The sequence below is a fragment of the Castor canadensis genome, chromosome 17, assembly GCF_047511655.1.
Source record: "Castor canadensis chromosome 17, mCasCan1.hap1v2, whole genome shotgun sequence".
Classification (NCBI taxonomy): Eukaryota; Metazoa; Chordata; class Mammalia; order Rodentia; family Castoridae; genus Castor; species Castor canadensis.
Genome location: NC_133402.1, coordinates 62,246,237 through 62,263,490, shown reverse-complemented (window position 1 = coordinate 62,263,490; position 17,254 = coordinate 62,246,237).

Sequence of the window (17,254 nt, the reverse complement as noted above, 5' to 3'; positions counted from 1 at the left end):
TGTTCGTTTGTTTTTTGTGGTTCTGGGGCTTGAACTCAGGTCTTCCACTTGCTAGTCAAGTGCTCTACCACTTAAGCCACGCCCCCAGCCCTTTTTTGCTTCCATATTTTTTTTGGACAGGGTCTTACACTTTTGCCTAGACAAGGTCTTACACTTGGCCCTTGATCCTTCTACCTCTGCCTCCTGTGTACTTGGGATTACAGATATGTGCCACCATGCATGCATGGTTTGTTGAACTAAGGTTTTGCAAATGTTTTGGGCCTGACTGGCCTCAAAGCATGATCCTTCTATCTCTGCCTCCCTAGTAGCTGGGATTACAGACATGTACCATCATGCCTAGCCAATAATATCCCTTTTAACATTTTTTTTTTTTGGTGATCACTATCTTTTATTCTTTCTTTTGTGTGTGTGTGTGTGTGTGTGTGTGTGGTGCTGGTAATTGAACCAGCATACTGATAAATGAATCATACATACTAAGCACTTATTCTACCACTGAGATATAATACCAGCCCTGGTGCTCACTATTTTAAGTAAGTGGTAAAGCTTGGTCATACAAGCTGTCATGAGTAGTAGACACTATCTACTTCTTGTTGTGTGTTTGTTTTTGTCTCTGAGACAGGGTCTTGCCATGTGGCCCAGACTGGCCTGGAATCTGTGATCCTCATACTTTAGCTTCCTGAGTTGCTGGGATTACAAGTGTGTACCACCACCCCAGTTGACACTGTGTTCTTCTTAACATGTGGCAGGGTGACTACACAGTATCTCCAGGGTGGATTCTTCCCGAGAGACCTGTTTTTTTTTTTTTTTTTATATGTGCATGCAATGTTTGGGTCATTTCTCCCCCCTTCCCCCACCCCCTCCCCTACCCCCTCACCCACTCTCTCTCCCCCACTACCCACTCACTACCAGGCAGAAACTATTTTGCCCTTACCGAGAGACCTGTTCTTAATTTAATGAAGGGAAACAGACAGATGTGAGATCTGTGAGGTCTTCTTTAAGACAAGTGCCTGATCTCCACGAAGGAAGAGAATGGGGCATGTCTCAGGCCACATGAGCTGCCGTAACAAAAGTACCATAAGCCAGGAACGCAAATGTGTTTCTCACAGTTCTGGAGGCTGGAGGGCCAAGATCAAAGCGCTGGCAGATCTGAGGTCTGGTGTGGGAGGGCCTGCTTCCTGGACAATGGCTTTCTGTGTGCAACTTCACATGGCCGCCGAGGCAAGTCAGGTCTTGGGGTGCCCTTTTTAGGGTACTAGTTCCATTCATGAAGGCCCCATCCCCCAACACCTCTCTCCTGGGGGTGTTAGGATTTCCACATAGGCGTCTGGGGGCAGCATGAACGTTCTGACCATAGCAGACTGATCTAGATTGAGAATCAAGAAACCTGCCAATTAAAGAACAGAAACAAGAAGATGAGACAAGTTAGAAAGAGAGAGAAACAAAACCTAACAATAAAATGGGGCTGGCCAAGTGCTCAAGTAAGTGGTAGAGTGCCTGCCTAGGAAGTGTGAGGCCCTGAGTTCAAGTCTCAATACTGCCAAAAAAAAAAAATGAGATTTGATTGGATCCAGGTCAGGGTCCAAGGCCAGGAGGACAACACCTTGGAGAAGTTCTCAGCCTTCTCTGCGTGGTACCAATTCCTTAGGTGACTTGTCCCCAGTGGCCTGTTTCACAGCAGAGCCAGCTCTAAGTGCCAGGCATGCACACTGCTGTTCTGCAGCCGTTCCTTTACGTAGCAGGATCGTCTGGTGCCTGGTGCTGTCGCCTGGCCAGCACACAGTATCTGTGTTCCTTCTTAAGAAGCAGAACAGAGAATGAAAGGGCAGGAAAAATACCAAGTGTTGAAAGTGGAGGTTGAAGGTGCCCAGTGGACCTCAGCTGTTCAGGAATTTGGGAGGGACTACAGGTGGCTGTTCCCCTCCTGGGGCAACACTCTCATCCTCTTCTCCAAGTCAGAGTTTACCTGCGTGCATGGCCATCAGTGAGCCAGGCAGGGTGACACGGAGCCCTTGTTGGTGCTCACAGTCAACACAGAGTTTTCAGACACAAACACTCAACCTTAGAACGGGGGTCCTTGGGGTGCTCACTTGGGTTTGGTGATGGATGTTTTATTCACTTATCCACTTAGCGTTGCTTCCCCCAGTTCCTAGAGCAGTTCCACTGTTACAAATGTGTTCCACATCTGCGTTTGTATGGTCAGGCTTCTTTCTGAGTATTTGTTTATCCTTTGGCTCTGTCTTCCACATATGAGAGAAAACATGCAGCTTTGTCTTTCTGAGCCCAGCTTCCTTCACTTACACGATGTCCACCTGCAAACCTCAGAATCTCATTCTTCCTTATGGCTGAATATACACACCCTTCATTGTGTATATGTATATTATAACATTTTCTTAATCCAGTCATTAGTTGTAGGGCATCCGGGCTGTTTCCATAGTGTGGCTATCACGTAACTTGGATAAGTTCACTTATCTAAACTGGGAGCAACTCATGGTGACATACTTGGTTACCTGAAACTTTAATTATAGATGTCAGTCTAGACGGCAGTTTATGGAAGAGATCAGCTCTATTTTTGTTATTGTTTGTTTGTTGGAGGGGCTGGGGATTGAACTCAGGGCCTTGCCCACACTGGGCAAGCACTCTACTACTGAGCTCCAGCCCTTGCCCCAAGGGGGCCAGCTCTGAAGGCTGGAAGTGGCTTCCAGAACAGTTTTGCTAAACTCAGACATTTGCTGCTTCCTCCTTCCTTGATCTACTCAACAAACACGTGTCTGCTCCCATCACCACCACCATCGTGTGGCTGGAGGTGGCAACACAGAGATGTGGAAGTGTCTCCAGGGGCCCGCATAGCGCAGCAAAGAGAGTTCAAGGCTGTCAGGAAAGGCCTCCTGAAGAAAGCACCAAAGTGCCCACCTCTCCCACTCCCCCGCCCCCACCCAAGTCCCCATTGTAAAAATTTCAAACCTATAGAAAGGTGGCAGGGATAATATCAGACAGCCTGGGCCACCAACTGGTTACATTTCCATCACACCTACCCTCCATCTTTCTTCCTCCTCCTCTCTTTCTGATCCTTTACCTCTAAATTCTTAGGCATGTATTTCTTAAGAACAAGAGCATTTTACAAAAACACAGATTACCACAATCAGGAACTTTAACCTGAATAGCATTCTGTGAGTGACATATAAGACATTCAGGCTGGGCATGGTGGCACACACCTGCTGTGGTCCCAGCTCTACAGGAGGCAGAGGTAGGAGGATCACAGGCCAGGCCCACCCAGGCAAAAACACAAGACTCTACTTGAAAAAATAACTAACACAAAAAGGGTTAGTGCTATGGCTGAAGTGGTAAAGCACTTGCCTAGTAAGTGTGAGGTCCTGAGTTCAAATCCTAGTGCTCCCCAAAAAAGACATTCAAATTTGATAAGAACTGCATCTTCTGCAGCCTGAGCCACAGCTGGTCTCATCCCTTGCAGAAGAAAGCCCCACTGTCCCTTATATCCCACCATCTCTCTTTGGCCATCCCTTGCCCTTGCTTTCTCCCAAATGCTACTTAAGTCCAGACCCGCCAAGAGAAGCTGCTGCGCCATTTTCCTTTGGCCAGCCAGCCTGCTATTAAACTTTTGGACAAGCTATTTCTCATGAGCCTCCTTGTGTGCGGTGTGTGGCATTTTCCTAACATTTTGGTGCGTTGGCCGGGAACAGGTGAGCTTCCGACATCAACCTTGCTTTTCCAATCGGTAAATTCAGGCCCTCATAGGTGGGAGCTGCCTTCCTTAAGCCCAGATAAACTTACTGGGATTTGAGCTGCTTTGCCAGGAACCCTGACCCCAGACTAGTGCCGCCATTGCCACTCTTGCTCACAGGGAACCTCCTCAAGGCCCGTGCACTTCCTGTAACTCGCCCACCACCAGCTGATTTACTCAGTCCTCCCTTGGTGAGTTCCCTCAGGTTGTGAATTGTGGCTCTCTCTCTTGGTTGGGCAAAATCCTAGTACTAGGTCCCGAGTCACATCAGCTCAGGAACCAGGTTCCTGCAGTGTGGGCATTTCTCTCGGTGAAGACGTTCCCTTGAAGTCCTCCACTTCTCTGTTTCATCCAGGAAAGGAATATCTCAGGGATGCCCACCATATTCTTCCTCGGGCAGGGTCTCATCATGGGGGCTAGACCTTCCAAAATTCCTTCAGACACCCCTCTGGGCTGTCTGTTGGCCAACTTCAAGCCCCTACGGCTCTCACCTGATCTAAAGGCAAAAAAACTTATTTTTCTTTCCAATCAGGCTTGGCCACAATACCAGTTGGACAATGACTCTAAATGGCCACAAGATGGCACACTCGACCCCAACATTCTCAGGGATCTCTTCTGCGATCAGCACTGGAAAGTGAAAGGAGATTCCCTATGTCCAGGCCTTCTCTTATCTCTGCTCTAAGCCTTCTCTCTACACCTCTTGCTCCCCTGCCCAGGGCCTTCTGGCTACAAAAACCCCAACTACCCTCCCTGACTCTGACCCTTTCCCTTCTTTCAATCCTGCTAATGAGCCTCCACCTTATCAGACAGGAGCCTCCACTGTTCAGCAGCCACCCCCAGTGCTTCCCCCATTGCTCCTTCTGCCTCCCCTCCCACCTCTCCTTTCGCCGCTTCCCCCGCCTCTCCCTCCACCCCTTCCTCCACTCCTCCTTCCGCTCCCCCTTCCACTTGCCCTCCCACCAATCCAAAACCACAGGATCCCCTGGATCCCCCACACACTCACTCTCACAGACACCCCAGCCAGCCGGTTTCCCCCTACCCACTTCCACTGGCGCCGAAGGTATCATGCAAGTTCTTGTTCCCTTTTCTCTCATAGACCTGTCTCAAATTGAAAAATGCCTCGGTTCCTTCACCGCTGACCCTGACTCTTATATTAAAGAATTTCAATATTTGGCCCAATCTTATAGCCTCACCTGGCATGACATTTATACCATCCTCTCCTCAACCCTCCTCCTGGAGGAGAGACAAAGTGTCTGGGACACGGCTGAGACACATGCAGATGAGATTCACCACACCACCCCTGCCCACCCCATGGGAACATTGGCAATTCCAGAGACAAAACCCTATTGGGCTATCAAACTAATGACACAACTTCCAGAGACCAGATGGTCACCTGCCTAGAGGCAGGGTTAAAGAGGGCTGCCCAAAAGGTTGTTAATTTTGACAAATTCAGAGAAGTTCAACAAGAGGAAAAAGAACATCCAGCCAGTTTCTTGTCCTGACTTACAGAGGTGTTACAATGCCACACAAAAGTTGACCCTGAAACTAAGGAAGGGACAATTATCCTTATGACCCACTTTATCTCCCAGTCAGTCCCAGGTATAAGACAAAAAACTTAAAAGGCTGGAAAATGGCCCTCAGACTCCACAGGCTGAAATTCTAAGTGTGGCTTTTAAGGTTTATAATTACCGTGAGGAACAGCAATGGGCTGACAGGAGAGGAGAGATAAGACCAAATTCCAGATGTTGGCCCAAGCCCTTTGACAAAACCCCTCAGCTTCCAACTCACAAGGCCAGGGAAAATCCCGAACACCTCCTGGCCCATGTTTTCAGTGTGGCCTTGAGGGACACTGGGCCCAGGCCAGTTTACTCTCCCTGAGTAAACTCCAGTATGTAGATGATCTCCTGCTCTGTAGCCCCTCACTCGAGGATAGCCAACAACACACTGCCCTCCTGCTCAATTTTCTGGGAAAAAAGGAATACCGGGTGTCCCCTAGCAGGGCTCAACTGTCTCTCACCCAGGTGACTTACCTGGGCCTGTCTATCTCCCCTACTCATAAGGCTATCACCATAGATCATAAGGCCCTGTTAGCCTCTCTCCCTGTCCCCACCACCAAGGCTGAAGTTCTCTCCTTTCTTGACCTGGCAGGCTATCTCAGAGCCTGGGTACCCAACTTCAGTCTAATGGCCAAACCTCTATAGGAGGCATCCAGGGGCCCCATCCAAGAGCCCCTGGACCCCTCTCGGCCTGTGTCAGGCCATTTCAAATCTCTCTTACAAGCCCTGTTACAAGCCCCGGCGCTTCGCCTGCAGGACCTCACTCGTCCTTTTTTCTTTTATGTCTCTGAGAGGCAAGGTTTGCCCTAGGAGTTCTGGGACACAACACAGGGCCCTCCTTTGCTCCAGTAGCATACCTCTCCAAATAGTTAGACCCCACAACCAGGGGCGGGCCCCATGCCTCAGGGCCCTGGCAGCTGCCTCTCTCCTAATTCAAGAAAGTAAAAAGCTCACCTTTGGGTTCCCCCTTTACTGTTTGCTCCTCTCATAGTCTCTCGGAGCTCCTTACATGTAAGGGTCTTTACTCTATGCCTCCTTCTTGTATCTTGTCCCTCCAGGTGGCCTTGGTTGAGGACCCCACACTAACTTTCATCTCGTGTCCTCCACTTAACCTAGCCACTCTTCTTCCTCTCTCCCCAACACCCTTGATTCACTCCTGCCCCGAAACCCTGGAAAAGTTCTTCCCTTGCCCAGATCACATACAAGAGGGCGCTCTTCCTCAGGCTGACTATACTTGGTTTATTGATGACAGCTCCTTCATTCACAATGGACAGCAAAGAGCTGGATATGCCATTGTGTCTGATTCTGCCATCATTGAGACACGCCCTCTCCCTTTGGGTACGACTTCCCAAAAGGCCAGACTAACTGCCCTGGCCAGAGCTCTAACCCTGGCAGAAAACAAAACTATTAATATTTACACCAACTCTAAATATGCCTTTCACACTTTGTTGTCCCACTCGTAATCTGGAAGGAAAGGGGACTCCTAACTGCAAAAGGAACCGCCATCATTAATGCTGCCTTTATAACCCAGGTCCTGGAAGCCTCATGCCTCCCTTCCCAAATAGGCATCACCCATTGTAAAGCTCATCAGACTGATTCCTCTATTGTCACCAAAGGAAACAACCGAGCAGATGACAGGCAAGACGAGCAGCCCTCCAATCTGCACCCCAGACCATGTATCCACTTACCCAGGCCTCCCTTCCTCCTCTCACTAAGCTCTCACTCCCCTCTTCTGAGGTCAAAACTCTTCTCTCTTATTTACATAGGCTTTTTCATCCTAATCTTCACGCTCTTTACACCTTTCACCACCAATCCCTTTCCCTATCAACAGAATACATACAATACCTTAAACAGATCACCCAGTCCTGCTGTATCTGTCAGCATACAAATCCTAACTCCAATGTTAGGCCCCCTCCCTTTCCCATGCACCAAGCCAGGGAATGCCTCCCTGCCATGGACTGGCAGGTGGATTTTACACACATGCCCCCAGTAAAGAAAATCAAATACCTCCTGGTACTGGTCAACCTTCACAGGATGGGTGGAAGCCTTCCCTACAACTAACAAAAGGGCCTCCACAGTAACAACAATTCTGGTCACAGATATCATCCCACAGTTTGGCCTCCCGGCCTCCATTCAGTCAGACAGTGGGCCCGAGTTTCTTTCCTTCCTCTATTTCCCAAAAACTGGCACAAGCCTTAAACATCCACTAGAGATTTCACATCCCCTACACCCCCATCCTCAGGCAAGGTTGAACGTGCCAATCACACTCAAAAATGCTCTTACCAAACTCTCTCTCGAACTCCACCTAAATTGGACAAAGCTCCTGCCCTTAGCCCTTCTCCACCTCCGGGCTCTCCCAAAGAGACCACTTATGCTCAGCCCCTTCGAGCTCCTCTATGGCCATCCATTTCTCCCTATCACGGTTCAGCCAAACATTTCCCCCACTCTCCTCAATCCTCTCCTTACCTCTCTTCGCTCTCTCCTCTGGTCTTATGCTCATGACCAACTACCACAACCCTCTGACGCTACTAAAGTGCCTCCAGTTCTCCAGGTGGGAGATCTTGTCTGTCTAAAAGACACAGCCATCCCTGGCCACCTGACACAAAAATGAAAAGGTCCATTTAAGGTCATCCTTACCACACCTACGGCTGCAAAGCTAGCAGGATTCCCCTCCTGGGTACATGTTCAAAATCTAAAACTGACAGCCCCACAAAAGACCTACTAATCTCTTCTTACAGGACCAACAAAAATAAAGATCTCCCACCTCCCCAGGATCCCAGAAGACGGAGACACACCCACAGAGACTCCCAGGGCATTAGGCAGGAGCCCTATGCCTGGGGACCTGGCATCTCGCCTATTCACTCTTCATACCTCTCCCCTCCCATTCCTTCCTGTCAGTGCCTGCCCACGCTTTTACTCTTTCATATATACACTCCACTCTGAGGTCTAGACTTCCCACCTCCCAACACGATCAACCTCCCTCCTTTCTCATACCTCTTTTACCCTTGCTTTATAGATTGGATATCTGAACTCCATCTCCAGGGTACACACTCAGACTTTACTCATGAGGAGATCTACTCATTCTCTGACATTCTCTTTGCCCTGTTATAAGCCATACTGCTTATGCTTTCACTCCATCCCTTCCTGTGGGTGATTATTGTCCTCGTTCCCCTTATTTTAAGCATAGGCTTATGGACAACTTCTCCACCCGAATGGAGCTGACTCAACCGCACGGTCCTCTGCCTCGGGTATCTCGCCCTCTGCAGCCTATTTCTTGTACTTTCCTTATTCTTATAACCTGGATCTTTATTACCCTCCCGGTCAGTTCCCTATCTCCATCATATCTCTGGAGGTTCAAGATCCGGGAAACCTATAAACCAGGCTCAGCCGACATCACACATCACGTCGGCTCTGGGGACTGCCCCCTATGGGGTGTAGTTGGGCTCTCACCATCCTGTTTACACCTAAGTCCATTGTACCTCGTCCTGTGGGGATGTGCATCAACCTCCCTTATATCTGCTTCCTCTTTGATCAAACCCAACCATATTGTAAAAAAGGGTGCTAAATGGTCAGAGGAATATGGGGGCTGCCCATATCAAAGCTGCAGAAAACTTTGGAACTCAGAAAAGCATCCAACAGATGGTACGGTAGGTGCCCATTATAATGACTCAGGTTTCTTCCTCTACATCCCGATCCCTGGCACCAGCATTGGCAGGATGGGGTCAGAGTCTCCACTTACTACTCAGGTGCTAGTTCACGACCCTCAGGACCCCTCTTTATATCTAGGGAATGGGCTGGCCCCCAACCACAGATAGAACTCTCCTCAAGCATCTTAAAAGCTGAGCAGACATTCCAGGACCAAGTACACACACCACTCCATCATCCTGGATCCAAATCATAGAAACTCTGTACAGTTTCTTAACTCCACCAGTCCCCTAAACACTACCCACTGCTTCTTGTGCGCCTCCCTCCAGCGCCCCCTGCTGGCGGCAGTGCCCATCAACCTCTCTATCCCCGCCCCCACCTCTATGCCCCAAAGCTCTAAGTGCCGCCCCCCTTTGACCTCTAGACCTCTGTGGGAACCTGACCCAGACCAACACTCACTTCCCTCCTACACCTGCTCTTACACCTCTTCCACTCCTCTTCCGGAGCTAGTTCAAGTTCTGTCGCTCTAATGTCTCTATAACTACTCAAACCCTCCACCCTCCGGAGGGTTTCACACCTGTGAAAATGCCTCTACTCCAGGCCCCTGGTGTTCCGTGATAACAGTTCCCCAACTTCCTCTCTATGGAAAGGCTGAGTTCTTCTGGTTATACTCGCCCCAATAACCACGAGCCGCCTTCCTGCCCATTATGGTCGGGATTAGCCTGGCCTCCTCCATCGCTGCCACTGGGCTTGCAGGTGGGGCCCTGGGCCACAGTGTCATCTCTGCAAGAGATTTTGAGTAGCACCTACAGGTCACTGTTGACTCAACCTCAGTTTCTCTAGCCTCCTTTCAGTGACAACTCACCTCATTAGCTCAGGTTGCCTTACAAAACCGCAGGGCCCTAGATCTCTAACCGCTGAGAAAGGAGGCACCTGCCTTTTCCTCCGAGAGGAACGCTGTTACTACATTAATGAGTCAGGCCTAGTGGAACAGAATATTGATACCCTGTCTTGCTTAAGTGAAGAAATCCAACTTCGCAGGACTAGAAACTCCCTGTCCTACACTGGACTCGATCTCCTCTGCTCTCTTGGCTCCTGCCTTTCCTAGCATCCCTTATTGTTGTCTTTATCCTCCTGAGTTTTCTCCCCTGCATTATAAAAACTTTACAAAAGTTTTTACTAGATCGCATAACTGCAGCCACCAACCAAAGATTCAATCAACTCCTCCTCCAAGAATACCAACCTCCCCGGGGCCACCAAGGGGACCCGCACGCTAACCCCTATGAAGACACCAAACCCTAAGGACCCCACCTGAGAACATGTGCTGCCCCCTGCCAGCCAGAATCAGCCAGAGGATCAAACTGTGCCCCATAACCCAACCCTTTTCCTCTCCCTCTCTCTTTAATAAACAAAAGATGGGGGAACGATAAGAACTGTCCCTTGCCACCATTCTGCAGCCTGAGCCGCAGCTGGTCTCATCCCTTGCAGAACAAAGCCCCACTGTCCCTTATCTCCTGCCACCTCCCTTTGCCTGTCCCTAGCCCTTGCTTTCTCCCAAATGCTACTTAAGGCCAGACCCTCCGAGAGAAGCTGCTGTGCCATTTTCTCTCAGCCAGCCAGCCTGCTATTAAACTTCTGGACATGAGAAACCTCTCGTGAGCCTCCTTTGTGTGCGATGTGCGGCATTTTCCTAGCAAAATTTCCTCACTATTTTAACTGTTTTGTCCTCCCTCCCCCAATCTAGACACTAATTAGGAGTTGGGTTAGTCCTGAATTTACTTGTTAAGTCTCTGTGATCTCCCTGAGTCTAAATTACATATTTAACCTTTTCTGGCTTTTTTTTTTAATGGCAATATTTTTTAAGTTGCTGAGCCAGTTGTCACACAGAATGTCCTTGGGCTGTAAGTGAACCAGTGGTTTCCTCGTGACTAGATTCAGGTTAGATAATGGGGTCAGGAGTCCAAGCGTGGTAATGCTAAATGGTGTTCACCAGGAGTGACAGGTGTGTGTGTTTGAGGGTTCCACTTTTGACCATCTACATAAGGAAATGAATGGGTGTCTGTCTAGCAACTGACATTTGATAAATAGAAAGGCTGTAGCGAATTCAGAAGGTCTGTCCCCTCCCCCCACTCCTGATTAAATACACAGAGAGGCTGATTAACATCAACAGTCACAGGGGCACTCATTGCTGCTAGGCTTGAACTTGACAAGGGGGCATCCTGAGGTGCCTGGAGTGGAGCCAGCTGCAGTGAAGAAGCCAGGCCCTCTGCACCTGGGGACAGGTCCCCACTGCATGGCTGGATGCCTTGCAACACTCTTTATCTTCCACTCTCCTCTGAAGTCCATTTGGATGGGAGATAACCTTGGAAGCTAAGGTGGTGCTTCCAGCTGGGTAAGAGAGCAGGTTGATTCCTTAATAAGATAAGACAGATAAGATTTCCTCAGGGCCAAAGATTAGGACCTGCGGCCCCTTTAAAAGACTGGGGCTGCCAAGCGCACACCTGTAGTCCCAGCACCTGAGAGGCTGCAGCTGAAGGCTCACTGGAGCCCAGAGGTGGAGGCCAGCGAGGGCAACCTAGGGTGACCCGGTTTCACAAAGCAAAAAGATGAGGGTTTCCTCAGCTAGGGGCTTGTCGGCTGTGGCAGACCCACTGTGTGCACGGCACCTGGCTGGCCCTGGAGGCCTTGAGGAGTGAAAGGGACCATGGCACTCACACACCTGCTGGGCACAAGTCTGCTTGGATTTATTTGTCTCCTCAGTGGCTGAATGGATAGAAGTGTGGCAGTCACAGTTGTCACCAAGGCTTGGGGACTGTTCAACTCTTTGGCCCTCAGTTACCCACATGCAAATGCAGGGTGTGAATTTGATTTGCAGCAGGCGGTGGGGTGGGGACCCCGGGTGCGAGTTCAGCATGGCTGGTGGAGGTGAACACACACTTGTTACAGGGACCTTACAGATCCACAGCACAGCGCTTTCGGGGAAAGAGAGAAATGTCCTTGTTCCCCAGGAGCGGGGCGTGAGAGAGGATCCGGAAAGACTGCAAACTGGGAAGGTCAAAACGGCCAAGCCAGTAAAGCAAGGGGAAGACGCTGAAAGCAGGACAAACGGACGGTGATGATAGTCAAGAAAAGATAGTTGCTGCTGTTGTGTCAGGACAGGATCTCGCTATGTAGCCCAGGCTGGTCTCGAACTCCCAACCCTTCTGCCTCAGTTGGGTGCCGCCACATCCAGTGAGGCTTCGGGTTCAATACCCAGAACCATACCAAAATAAAAAGAGATAAATCGTAGAAAACAAAAAATATATTCAATTTAAAAACGTGGTAGTTAGATGAGAGACAGCTCAAAAGAGAATAATTCATTTGAAAAACAGCTAAGTTGAGAAGTCACCCATAATGTAGCCCAAATTGATGACTGACTGCATGGGAGTTACTTTTGAAGTGACAGAATACTGAGATGGAGAGCACTGAATGAAGCAGAGACAGAAGATCAGAGCTCAAGGCCAGTCCAGGCAAAAGTTAGCAGAGACCTGTCTCAAAAACAAACCAGGTGTGGTGGTACATGCCTGTAATCCCAGCTACATGGGAGACAGAGGAAGGAGGACTGAAGTTCAAAGCCAGTCCAGACAAAACCTTACCCAAGATATACCCAAAAGACTGTTACTCCAGAGGCACCTGCACATCCATGTTTATTGCGGCACTATTCACAATAGCCAAGTTATGGAAACAGCCAAGATGTCCCAGCACTGACGAATGGATTAAGAAAATGTGGTATCTATACACAATGGAATTTTATGCAGCCATGAAGAAGAACGAAATGTTATCATTCGCTGGTAAATGGATGGAATTGGAGAACATCATTCTGAGTGAGGTTAGCCTGGCTCAAAAGACCAAAAATCGTATGTTCTCCCTCATATGTGGACATTAGATCAAGGGCAAACACAACAAGGGGATTGGACTATGAGCACATGATAAAAGCGAGAGCACACAAGGGAGGGGTGAGGATAGGTAAGACACCTAAAAAACTAGCTAGCATTTGTTGCCCTTAACGCAGAGAAACTAAAGCAGATACCTTAAAGCAACTGAGGCCAATAGGAAAAGGGGACCAGGAACTAGAGAAAAGGTTAGATCAAAAAGAATTAACCTAGAAGGTAACACCCACGCACAGGAAATCAATGTGAGTCAATGCCCTGTATAGCTATCCTTATCTCAACCAGCAAAAACCCTTGTTCCTTCCTATTATTGCTTATACTCTCTCTACAACAAAATTAGAAATAAGGGCAAAATAGTTTCTGCTGGGTATTGAGGGGGGGAGAAGAAGGGGGCAGAGTGGGTGGTAAGGGAGGGGGTGGGGGCAGGGGGGAGAAATGAACCAAGCCTTGTATGCACATATGAATAATAAAAGAAAAATGAAAAAAAAATAAATAAATAAATAAAAAAAACAAAACCTTACCCAAAAAACAAAACCAAAAAGCAAGACAGGTGGTGAGGCTCAAGTGGCAGAGCCCTTGCCTAGCAAGCATGAGCCCCTGAGCTGAGCTCGGTCCCCAAAACTGGAAAGGAAGCGGGGAGGGGATGAAAAGATGGAGCATCTGTAAAGGAAAGCATAACAGAAGGAAAGTCTGGACGATGGCCCACGGGTAGAGCATTCGCCTCGCACACTCACAGCCCTGGGTTTGACCCACGGCCCTGGAAAAAAGAAAAAGAAAAAGAAAAGACACATACGTTTGCTCACTGTGCAAAACGAAATAGAAGAAGGAAGATTCCCGAGTGGGCAGGTGGGCAGGAAGGTGTGCCAAGGGCAGCAGGGACAGACGGGGGCTGGCCTGGGAGCACGCGATCCTGCAGCTAGGCTTTTCCGATGTTCTGCAATTCCACAGTAGGTAAAGAAACCAACAGGCCTGGAGGAAAAACCAAACTGCCGTATAGACAAGCGAGTAATGCAAGCACATCGAGGGGAAAATAATTGATCCGAATAACATTTGTCTGTCTGCCCTCGGGCTAAGCAAATATTGACCTCTAGATAGGGGACTCTTTTTCACTCAAGCGTGGGGACCAATTTTGTAAGTAATTTATTTGCATTCTCAGGTCATTTGATTTCGTGACCTGATTTCAGGTCAGGATTTCTCACTGGCAAGAGAGAGGCAGAGTATGAAACAGCTGGGGAGTCTGAATGGATCTCGTGTGTTGAAATGAAACCGGGGCCAGTATAAGCTGGGGTTTTTTAACTAGACGGATAAGTTGGGCATGGTGGCTCATGTCTGTAATCCCAGCCACTCAGGAAGCGGAGAGAGGAGAATCACGAGTTCAAGTCAGCCTGGGTGAAGTTAGTGAGACCTTGTCTCAAAAACAAAATACAGGACTGGAGGTGTGGCTCAGGCCAAAGAGTGCTTGCTTTGCAAGCATGAAGCCCTGAGTTCAAAACCTCAGTGCTACCAAAAGAAAAAAGGAAGCAAACAAACAAATTAAATACAAAATAAAAGAACTCGGGGCACACTGAAGTTAGAGCATTGCCCAGGATGCGTGAGGCCCTGGGTTCAATTCCTTCTTCCACAAAAAGGATAGATAGATAGACAGATAGATAGATGATTGATAAATGCTAGATAGACAGACAGACAGATAACAGATGAAAGATAGAGACAGATGGACGATAGAAATGCAGCTTGGTCTAGATCTAGCCATCTGCGGGTGACGGGGCCCAGAAGCAATACTCCTCAATTAGCAGCTGGCACACGTACAGCACAGGTTTGGGTTTCTGGGGTTTTGGGTTTTGGTGGTACTGGGGTTTGAACTCGGGACCTCATGCTTTCTAGACTACCACTCTTCCACTTGAGCCACTCTGCCAGTCTAGGTTTGGGTTTCTAAATGTCATCTCCACTTGAAGGAAGCAGAGCTTCTTGAGGAAATGGCTGATTCCAGAACTGGGGTAGAGTAAACTGGGTCAGATTAAGAACGGCACAGCCAGGCACTGGCAGCTCACACCTATAATCCTAGCTACTTGGGAGGCTGAGATCCTGGAGGACCTCAGTTCGAGTGTCACCTGGGGAAATAGTTCACAAGACCCCATCTCCAAAATGACCAGAGCAAAATGGCCTGCAGGAGGAGTGGCTCAAGTGGTAGAGCATCTGCTTTGCAAGCATGAAGCCCTGAGTTCAAACCCCAGTCCCACAAAAAAAAAAAAAAAAGAAGAAGCACAACTGGGGGCACATAGAAAGGACAGGGGGTCGCTCTGAAGAGGGTCTCACCAGGCCAACATGGACGATTTGAGCATCAAAATAATGAAGGTAATAATTTATAACCTTTGAACTACAAGAAGAATCCAGGAGTCAATATTTATATAAGCAAATGAACGGAAAGGGAAAACTTCCTTTGTCATAGAAAGGTGACCGACAAAAGTAGAGAGCAGCGTGGAATGAAAAATTCACCCACTGGCACCCATCTTTGTTTTTGGCATCAGTAGAGTTCGAACTCAGGGCCTTGCGCCTACTAGGCAGGCGCTCTACCACTTGCGCCACGCCCCCAGCTCTTTTGCTTTGGTTGTTTTTTGGACAGGGTCTCCAGTTATGGCCAGGCGGCCTGGACCACGGTCCGCCTGTTTATGCTTCCTGCATAGCTGGGATGCCAGGCGTGTGCCACCATGCCCCCTTTTATTGATTGAGATGGGGTCTCCCACACTTTTGCTCAGGCTGGCTGGCCTCCTCCAGGCAGCTATCTGTTCCTGAGTTCTAAATTCATTCCATGTGGTCAGAGCCATGCTTTTTGTCACTTCTATCCTTTCACGATATTGAGGCTCATTTTATGGCCTAGTCCCCGCTCCGTGGTGGAGAACGGTCCGTGGTGGAGAACGGTCCGTGTGCCTCTGAGAAGACGTGAAGTTGGCCCTAGTTGGGTGGAGGGCTCTGTACACACCTGTTGGGTACAGCTTGTGACCTTGTTCAAGACTTCTGTGTCCTGGCATCTCTGGTTAGTTGATCGAGCCATTATTGAAAGTGGCGATTATTATGGAGCCATTCAGTTTTGCCTTTAATTGCGTCAGCTTTCACGTCATGCATTCGAAGCACTGTTCCAGCGTGCTCGGCCCGTAGCTTCCTGGTGGCTTTGTCATTGCTGCTCCTCGGTGCTAAAGCATTGCTCACAGCCTGCTTTGTCCGAGTCAGGGCGCCGTGCCCCGTCTTTGGGTTTCCGTTGGAATTAAAATCGCTCCTCCCGTAGACAGTGCATTTTCTTCCTCCAGTTTGGCAATCTCTGCTCTTTTTTTTTTTTTGTGGTACTGGGGTTTGAGCTCAGGACCTTCACCTTGAGCCACTCCACCAGACCTTTGTTTTGTGTGATGGATTTTTTCGAGATAGGGTCTCTAGAACTCTCAAACTGTGATCCTCCTGATTTCTGCCTCTTGAGTAGCTAGGATTACAGGCGTGAGCCACCGGGCCCGGCCAATCTCTGCTCTTGACACACTTGGCTAATCCACTCATATTTAGTGCTATTATTGATGCAGCTGGGTTTATTTCTGCAATCTTGTTTTCTATGTGTGTTGACCCTCATTGCTTTCTTTTGTATCAAGTGAATATTTTGTAAGGAAACACTTAAAATTCTTGATTTTTTTTTCTTTTCTTTTTTTTCCATGGCACTGGGGTTTGAACTCAGAGCCTCACACTTGCTAGGCACAAGCTCTTAACACTTGAGCCACTCTGCCAGCCCATTTATTTTGTTTATTTATTTTTAAGACAAGTTCTCACTGTGTTGTTGCAGTGTACTCAAGAACAGGGAAACAGGACACCGAGGCTTTGCAGGAAACAGTATTTATTACATCCAAAGGCTGAGCCCGAGAACAAAGGGGCCTTGCCTTATATTCCCTGGCAAGCAGGTTACAGAAGCAAAAGGCGAGGTTTAACCCCTATATGGTTGTGCGCAGCTCTATTGGCTGCTTTAACTCAGTGCACGTGACCTTCCTCACGTTCAGATTTTTTCATCTCTCTACTATGCCGTCTCCTCCTCCCTGCTACATTATCAGAACACAGACTTGCTTGCTTCTTTTCTGGCCCTCCTCCCTGCTATGCTATAACCCAGGCTGTGCTCAAAATTACACTGTAGTCCAGGCTGGTCTTGAACTGAGAATCCTGCCTTAGCCTCCTGAGTGCTGGGATTACAGACGTGCACCACCATGCTTGGCCATTATGGTTTTTTTGTTTGTTTGTTTGTTTTTAATGCTTTCTCTAGGGCTTCTAGGACACATTTTTTGGGGGGTGGGGGAAGTGCGTATGAAACTAGGGCCTTTACATTCTAGGCAAGCACTATATATACCACTGGGCTAAATCCC